This window comes from Etheostoma cragini, chromosome 23, assembly GCF_013103735.1.
Source record: "Etheostoma cragini isolate CJK2018 chromosome 23, CSU_Ecrag_1.0, whole genome shotgun sequence".
In the NCBI taxonomy this organism is placed as follows: domain Eukaryota; kingdom Metazoa; phylum Chordata; class Actinopteri; order Perciformes; family Percidae; genus Etheostoma; species Etheostoma cragini.
In genome coordinates, this window is record NC_048429.1 from 2,458,830 (window position 1) to 2,467,488 (window position 8,659).

Consider the following 8,659-nt stretch of genomic DNA (forward strand, 5'->3'; position numbering starts at 1 on the left):
TTTGGCCTTTGTGCCTGCTGTGCCTTCTCATCTGGACAAAAACGCGAAGCTGACATTAAGCGTCCCCATTGGACTGGCCCTCTGCTTCCCCTCTCTCATCAAATACAAACGGGCAAACACATGCCTCTTGTCCTCATCTGCCTTTTTTATACAGCAAGGTCTTACAGGTTACTGGGTAAAACTACAAAATATCACTGAGCAAAGTTTCGGGTCATTGACCGCAGTGTTTTCCATCCTTTTTTTCTCCCCTTCTTCTCCATGCTAAAGCTAAAGATGATGGCTCATTTGGATAATGCTAATAATAATCTCTCTTATCCAGCGTTTGATGGTTCTTCCTGCAATCATATCCTTTGATTCTTTATTTTTTGCGGGTTGCTCTAGGTAAAAGCTCTGTTAAATTGAATCCAGATCTCAGCATATTACGGCAAGCACTTATAGTTACTGTGTGAATTTGAAGGTACTGCTGCTTTTATACGTGGAGAACAGTCAAATAAAGTAAAATTACAAAGCAGGGCAACCAGACCTTGGTAGCTTCTCCAGCAGTACCATTAGACATTAGCAGTGAGATCAGACAGGCTTTAGGTAACACTTACACATGAGAAACTGGCCATGGCAGCAATCATTTAAAACTACTGCTACTGAGCTGAAAGCTGCACATGAAAATGTTGCGGAAAATCATGTTAACAGATCAAGGACTTAATGTAAACCTGGAAATGTAACTGTTGACAGATGTGAAAAAAATGTGTACTTTTTGTGGTACTTTTGCACAAGGCCCAGCCAGACAGAGATGACGTGGAAACAGAAGTCACGTTGTTCTGTGTGTGTTTATGCATGACATAACAATATATGTACCTGACTTTAAAACTATTGTTGGCACTGCCAAAAAAGTGAGTGTTGTTTGGCAAATATATATTTCTAGAAATAACCCAGATCCCGGGTGTGAACTAGTCTATTCTAGTCACCAATACTACATCCATGTCTTTCTACAGTCTCTTTTCCCAATTCATCCAACTGCCCCTTGTTGTTGATAGAAGACATGACAAGTCTACTGATGACATTAATGCTGGATTCTTCCGATGTCTCCTCATTGAAGTGATTCACAGCATGAAGTCCGTGCTTACTTTTCACAATAAAAGCTTTTCTTTTGCAACTTTTGTCAAACATAGATGTTGGACAAACATACACACCCTGGTATTCAACACTTCAGAAACTTGAATGAAAGAAGGGGGGGGCTCCCTAGATTTACTCCAAGCTACGCAACGGCATGCAATTCACTTAAAAAAAGGACTGGTAGTAGATGTCACAAGCTAATTTTTGCCTACAAACGAAACATACCATGTACTCTCTCGCTCCCAGTGGTATAGTTTAAAGAAAAGGCCCCATGCATGGAGCAGAGTTTTTCAGTAAAAGTCTGCTTGCCTGGCCTCCCTCTTTAAACTCTGAGAATGGAAACAGATCATGACAGACACTCTGATCCACATCAGTTAGCATTAGATCAAGCCAGCACTGAAAAGAAAAGCGTGCTAGACATCTCATGTTGGTTCCGGGCTGTCAAAGAGATGTGAGGTCTCCATTTAGAAACCTGCCTCTGAACCCTATTTATAGCTCTGCATCTTCCAGCAATAGGTCAGAGATGACAATGACCATGACTGCTGCAGGTTTGCTCAGACATGGAATATTTATTTAGTAAAAGCCTGCAGTTTTGCCTCCTCTGCATAGGCTTCTCCAAATGATATGATCTCATGTTGGCATCAGTTTTAAGTAACAGATTTGAAACAAACCTATTAATATGGCCACTATTTGATTTGACTATCTGCTTCTTTAAATCAGCATGAGAGCGGTTGATACATTAGTGCTTCATTTATTAGAGGACTAAGTTGAATTGTGTTAAGATGCCCGTAGGCCTAATGGTCTGTGCTTACCTATGCTTTAATGTGCACTGAGTAAATGCCATTTCTATCAGGCCCATCTAATCAAAGAGTGAGCCGAATGGATGCATGATAAATAGACTATTACTCTCTCATTGCACACTGACTAATAATGGCCAATTGTTCTAAAAACAGAGATGTTTCCCCCTAAAATCAACATTTTCAAGCAACCAGGCTTCTTGGTACATTTTCTCTCTGGCTCTTGCACTTTTCCTCATGAACAAAAACAGTCTTCTTTCAAACAAGCACATATATTGCAAAGCCATACAGAGGCTACAAAGATACAGGCTTTTATAATGCCAACAGTCACAGAAGAAGATTAAAAAGCATCTCTGTCTTCTTTTTTTTTCCTCATGGCAGATACATCACAAAGGTGGGTGGGGGGGATGGTGTTTGTGTGTGTTTGTGTGTGTGTGGGCAAAGTAATGGCAACGGTTTCTTTTTCTTCAGAGCGCCGATTCAGAACTTGGCACCACTTCCACTCCGCTGAGTCCTCCCCCTCACAAGGCCTTTTCTCTCTGTTTGATGTCTGTGTCAGTTATTTTCTGTCTCTCTGTCTTTCTCTAATTTAATAACCCAGCTTTGAGGTTTATCGTACAAAGGCCCAACTTTGTTGGCTGAGCAGGCAGGCAACACATCACTCAGAGGGTAGGGGTGGGGTGTGCCGCCTTGCGTTTTATTTGCTGTAGAAGACTCCTGTGGTTTCATCCCGCTGCAGCCGGTGTCAAAGAAAGCACCAGTGGTCTTGAGATTGATCACCGTTATCCTTACAGAGCAGGGCTCGACTTGAAGGCCTGTCCATTTGTCAGGGACAACTGGATTTTTTGTAGAGCAAGTGGAAGACAAATTGACTTGCCCCACTGGACAAGTTAAAACTCTTGGCAAAATAAAATGCCAAGTTAATTCACATTATATGCAACTCATAACGTCTATGTTACCGATTCAAAACAAATCCTTTTTTCCCCACAATCCGGGGGGTCGGACGGCTAACGTTAGTCCCGGCGGCAGCAGGTCAGCGGACAGCTAACGTTAGACCCAGCGGCGTTGGGTCAGCAGACTGCTAACCATATACCCAGCGGCAGCGAGTCAGCGGATTGCTAACGTAAGACCAAGCGGCAGCGGACCCCTAACCATAGACCCAATGGCAGAGACAGAACAGTTACAGATGCAGCATAAAAGCACAATGGAACCAGCAAGCCGGCCGGCCGCCTAAACGCTAACGCCTTGCTATGCCATTCACAGATAACGAGCTGAAAACAGCGTGGCGTTAGCAAAGTGCTTTGTGTGGATGTAGCATGACGCTAATGTGACACGTTACTAGCTATTCCACTGCTCGTTGGTCCATCAGTTATTGTAAACCCTCAGCTCCACAACTCCTCGCCGGATTAAATATCGTAACCAAAATTTTTGTGGCAAAATTGTTATGTCAAAAAAATTATTTTACATGGTATAATTTCAAGTTTAACTCACCACTACTTCTGATGATATACTGCACACCGGCATGCAAAGTATTACTTTATATTATGGAGTCAGGAGATCCTTTTTCTTATTAAAGGGAATATCTGTTCTTGGGACACATTTGTTTCAAATGAATTTTTTTCATTTTGACAGTGTTTGGATGCTTTCAACGGTTTGTTCAAATTCTGCTTAACTTTTTATAAAATGATAAATCTTTACCCGGACACAAAAAATTTAACGTAAAAAGTTAATTTCAAGCCCTGCACTATGTTGCATATTAATGATAACTAACTCCCCTACAACAAAAACTTATTTAATCAGAGTCATTTAAAAGAGGCTTTAATAAATTATGATATTCTTATGCCCAATTTAATTAATCTTATGAATGTTGTCATTAACTAAATGGTGTTCTTTCAATTCTTTTTCTAGGCATACGTTTGTTTGTAGAAAACAAAAAAACAAAAAAAACGTTTGAAACCACCGCTAGGAGTCTGAGAGATATTTATGAATCTTTACAACCCTCAGTATATTTTTAAAAATAAATTTAAAAATTAAGATTTCCTGGGCTTTTCTGCCTTAAATTTGACAGGACAGCTAGCTGAAAAGGGGAGAGAGGGAAGAAATGCAGGAAATTGTCCCAGATCGGATTCGAACCCGGGACCTCTGGGTTGAGGCATAAACCTCTCAGTATATGTGCGCATGCTCTACCACCGAGCGAACCCAGCCGTGGACAAAATGGTTTTTAAAATGATTGAATCCTAAACCTAAAAGAATTCAATATAAAACAATAAAAAAAGAAGGTATAAGACAGCTTTGGATTTAATAAGAAAATATGATTAAATGCTACTAAACCCAACAGTAATACATCTGTTGAACACTATACCTCTGTGCAGTATTCAGCACTCTTTGAAACACAAGCCTGAGGTTATTTCGGGGGCAGCGGGGCACCATGTGTGAATACAGCCGATCAGACAGATCTGTTTGATGGCTCTGGCCCAATCCATGACCTTTTCTGAATATGTGTGTGCATGCAAACGCTGCGAATACCGCAGAGCGTGCACATCACCGAAAGGGCCAAAGATGAAAGGAGCGTGATCAGAGGCAAGGGATATAAGAGGAAAAGAATGAAAAAGTTTAAGTCAGGCAAAACAGAGACTTCCCTTTATGAAGTGGTGAGTAAAAGACGGTGTGACAAGTAACAAGGCGTGTAATAAAAGAAACTGTGAGGAAGACACAAAAGTCAAAGATGGAAGGTTCAGTACCTCAAAGGCCCTTAAAGGTGCAACTTTATCCTCTAAATATATCATTGCAAAATAAACTCTTCCAACAACAGTACACGCTAAGCCTCAACACAATCTTGCACCCATCTCTCTCTGCATTTTTCATTGTGTATCCTCCCAATGCTTTTGTTGTGTCACTCACTAGCCAAATGTATCTCTGTGCAAAAGGTTGCATGAGAAGTAATATTACCAAATTGTCAATATTACAAATACTAGAGTTACATTTTGTCAATACATATTGCCAATTTCTCAAAATTTGAAACAGTTTCAATTGTAGTTTTCCGCACTATTGTTACATTGGTACTAGGGTGTGCCAATGAACGATCTCCTCAGGAGCCACCATTGTGTTGCCACCATGTACTTGTGGTAGTGATGCTGTCTGTCAGCAGTAGCTCGCTCTACCTGGACTAGTAACGTATCAGCACGCGGTAAGGCCATGCTCTGCTCCTCAGCTGGGACACAGCGGTCTGGAGGGTGAAAAGGCATTAACGTGGAACACTATCACACTTTCCTTTCTCCCCTCATTGGACTAAGTTTGTACACCCTACTGTGTGCATGCATCAATAAGTCTGATGTCGTGTGGGAACGGGACGTTGTTATGTAGGATTTATGAATGCACATTAGCAACAGGAGGCTAATTCACAATGGGAATATTTTTTGTGTGAGCTAACATTGCGCATCCGTTCATGTGAGCTGCAAGACTTATGTTTCTGTTTATTTAATATGTTATTCAATGCAAATATAACCAAGAATGTAGTTTAACACCAATAATAATGGTACATTAGGTAATTACTGTTGCTATGTTAAAGGCAAACGATCAACTGTACTGTCTTTACGCAGAGCACAGAGATCTGATTGAGTATAGACTTTATGGCACCGTAGTTAAGTGAAAGTGGTTGACGAAATGTACTGCCCCTACCAGCAGGAGGTAGCATAGCCATGTAATACTGTCTATTTACAGAGGGCATTTAAATGTATGTCTGATCATCTATGTTAACGGTTAGCACATATTAGTAGAAAAAAGCATTTATGTAGAGATAAAGCAAAATAAAAGTGCTTACCCAAAAATGTTATCAAAGTTAGATATTCCTTTATCTGGACAACACTAGTCTAAAAAACATTTCAGTTTTGCATATAAGCAACAAAATTGTATACAGTATGTTTTGCAATGATCTTTTGACACAATGTCTTATGTTTCACCAGCTATTATTTACCTGTTGAGGATATACAAATGGAAATGCGTTGGATACGGCTGAAATTAATGAACCAAAAAGGTAAATACTTTGGTCCGTTTGAGACATTAAGCATCAAATCATAACAATCAGAAAGATAACACATGTGGAAAGCCATTTAAATTGCCTTGAACCATCTGCAGCGTGCCACACACTCAGCAGTCATCTAGTAGGCAGAACTGATCAGAACAGGCACAGCGATTCAACACACAGAGTTGACAGCTTGAGGTAAATGAAAGGTGATGTGAGTGTGTATAGATTGTTTTGTCAGAGCGGAGATTCTGCAGATTCTCTGTAACGGATGCCACGTTTGTTCTCCTTTCTCAGTCAGGTTGGCATGTGGGAGACCCGACTGTGAAATAAGTTCAACAGCAAGATTAACAGAGATATACCGGCAGGTGGGGAAGAAGACATAAATACTGAGAGGAAGACAAAGAGGGTGAACCTTCCTTGTCTTCCTGCAAGGCAGTGACACCAGCTATCTGAGAGGTTTAATTTTAACTGAGGTAAAAGTTGTTTTGTTAAGAGTTTTGATTAGAAACACATTATGCTCCAGTGGTCTTTATTTTATTCTTATAAGACCCACACTGATAGGACAAAGTCAATGGGAGAGCCACTTTACTGCAAAGTATCAAAAGTGACATAGTATTTCTGCTGAATAAGCCGTCATCCTTAAACATTCAAAATGCCATTTCTTCTCCATCAGCTCATCATGTATCTAACCGTCCAAGAGCACATTCAGAGTTAAGAGCTACGGCAACGGAAGGGCAGAGCAACTTTAAATAACTCTTCTAGTCTATATTTCCATTTTGTAGTGCCACTGTTTTGGGTATTTATTTGAAAATAAATTATTTGTAATTGAGCAGCCTAAGGGTTAAGCTATAGCCCTGCTTGTTTTTATGAAATATCTATTGACTGCATGTACATATCAGCAGAATATTTACCGCAATGCGAGCCACACATGAAAGCTTGGAGAGCCGCACAATGAGTAACACTCCTCCACACAAATGAGCACTGGTAGAACCGATGGGAAAAAGGAATCAACCAATCCAATAAATGTCTTAAATACTGAAAAATGCACAGAAGCCAAATTGACATATTTAAGCTGCTTGTTCCGTTTGACCAAAAGTATGTTACAAAAAAGTCCAATACCCAAATATATTTGTTTTTACAGTGATATGAAAGAAGAAGAAAAAAAGTAAACTCAAATTTGAGGAATTAGAACCTGGTTTTGTTAATGGCCTCATGACTTGCTAAATGATTAATCAATAGGCTAAACTGTTAATTTTTTTAATTGATGCTCAACAATGCTTAAATTACAATTTTACTGCGACGCTGTTGCTAATAGAGATGTCATGAGAACCGATACTACCGACACCTTCCGGTTCTGAAATGCCAAAACACCAACAATGCCCAATTTTTGAAGCACCGAAGGCACCATAAGCGACAATGCCATCGTTAGCAGCATTCGCGCTGCACCTCTTACCGAACTGATGAGGGCAGTATACGCTTCAGAATGTCCTCCGGTAACCTTAGCCGTTAGCAGGGTTATCATGGCAGCATTAGCCAGGACTCATCGGGATCACTTTACAGGCCGTGTCTTAATTGTTTTTGCGAGTAACCTCTGGTACTCGGGTAGTCTGAATATATAATTCAATGTGAGTACAGGAATGTTGAAATCACACAAAACGCAAGTCCTTTGCAGCCATGATAAATTAGCCTAAATTTACCGCTTAGCTATATGTTCAGGAGAAAATTAGCCAACTCTGTGTCCTTTTGGGCTCTAAGCTATCGCCATCTTTCAAAAACAACTCCAATATTTAGCAGGGGTTTGTTACGTCACTGGTCACGCAACTGCTAGAAACCTGGTGTTGTTGTTGACTTTTGAAAAGATGCCTGGCAGTCTGGAATGTGTCAGGGGACACGAGTTGTTGCACTATGACCATTAATTGCACTTTATCATGTTGTTCTATGCTCTATTGCACATGCTTTGTATGTAGTGTTATGACGCTGACATTTTTCAAATATATGAATAAACAATCTCATGTTTCAAGTTAAAGTATTGTACATGGAATCTTAGAAAATCCTTTTTTTACCATGGTATGAAAATCGGCATCTAGAATGTTATTTTACTGGTACTGGCACGGACTACTGAATTTTTTGGGATTGTGACACCCCCAATTCCTAAATACACATCGAAATTCAGTCAATAAAATGCTAATATCCCCAAAAATATATATGCTTACTAAAATATTATTATCGTCCACACTCAACAAACCACAACAGAGGATTTTCAGCCATATTGGTGCTCCCTACAAATGGAAATGTCTGACCGACCAACTACTAAAGACAAGGTAGGACCATGAATAAATAAAATAAAAAACATCTGACATAAATAAGACCCAATACATTTCCATAAACAAACACCTTGTATCATCTAGAAGCTGGATTAAACGTCTACATGACAACTTAATGCCTCTCTAGTATGTGTAGTGAAATTGGATTTCCCCTTCTCCATCCAAAGCAGATGCCAGGTGCATCACTTACACTTGTCATATTTACCTACTTTAAAACTGTCAGTAAACACCTTGTCTTGCTTGTTCCCCATCCTGAATCATTTCTGACAAGGATGTTACAATCTGAGCTGCCTGCCACCTGTTTGATTATTTTTGGTGTTTCTGTGGCGTCTAAATGCTTAGTCTTTTTCTTCCTGTCGATTTCATTGTTGATAGCAATGCGGGGGGAGGGGGGGAGGGGGGGG

The 8,659-nt window shown here is 40.1% G+C and overlaps 2 long non-coding RNA genes across 2 annotated transcripts in view; both read left to right on the forward strand.

Moving 5' to 3' along the window:
- Nucleotides 1-8,659, forward strand: part of LOC117938429 — a 438,129-nt gene that overhangs the window by 103,176 nt on the left and 326,294 nt on the right. The gene's annotated exons all lie outside the window — the stretch shown is intronic.
- Nucleotides 5,655-6,405, forward strand: LOC117938433. The gene is made up of 3 exons (XR_004655394.1): nucleotides 5,655-5,940; nucleotides 6,042-6,126; nucleotides 6,226-6,405. It is a non-coding gene; the product is annotated as an uncharacterized LOC117938433 (long non-coding RNA).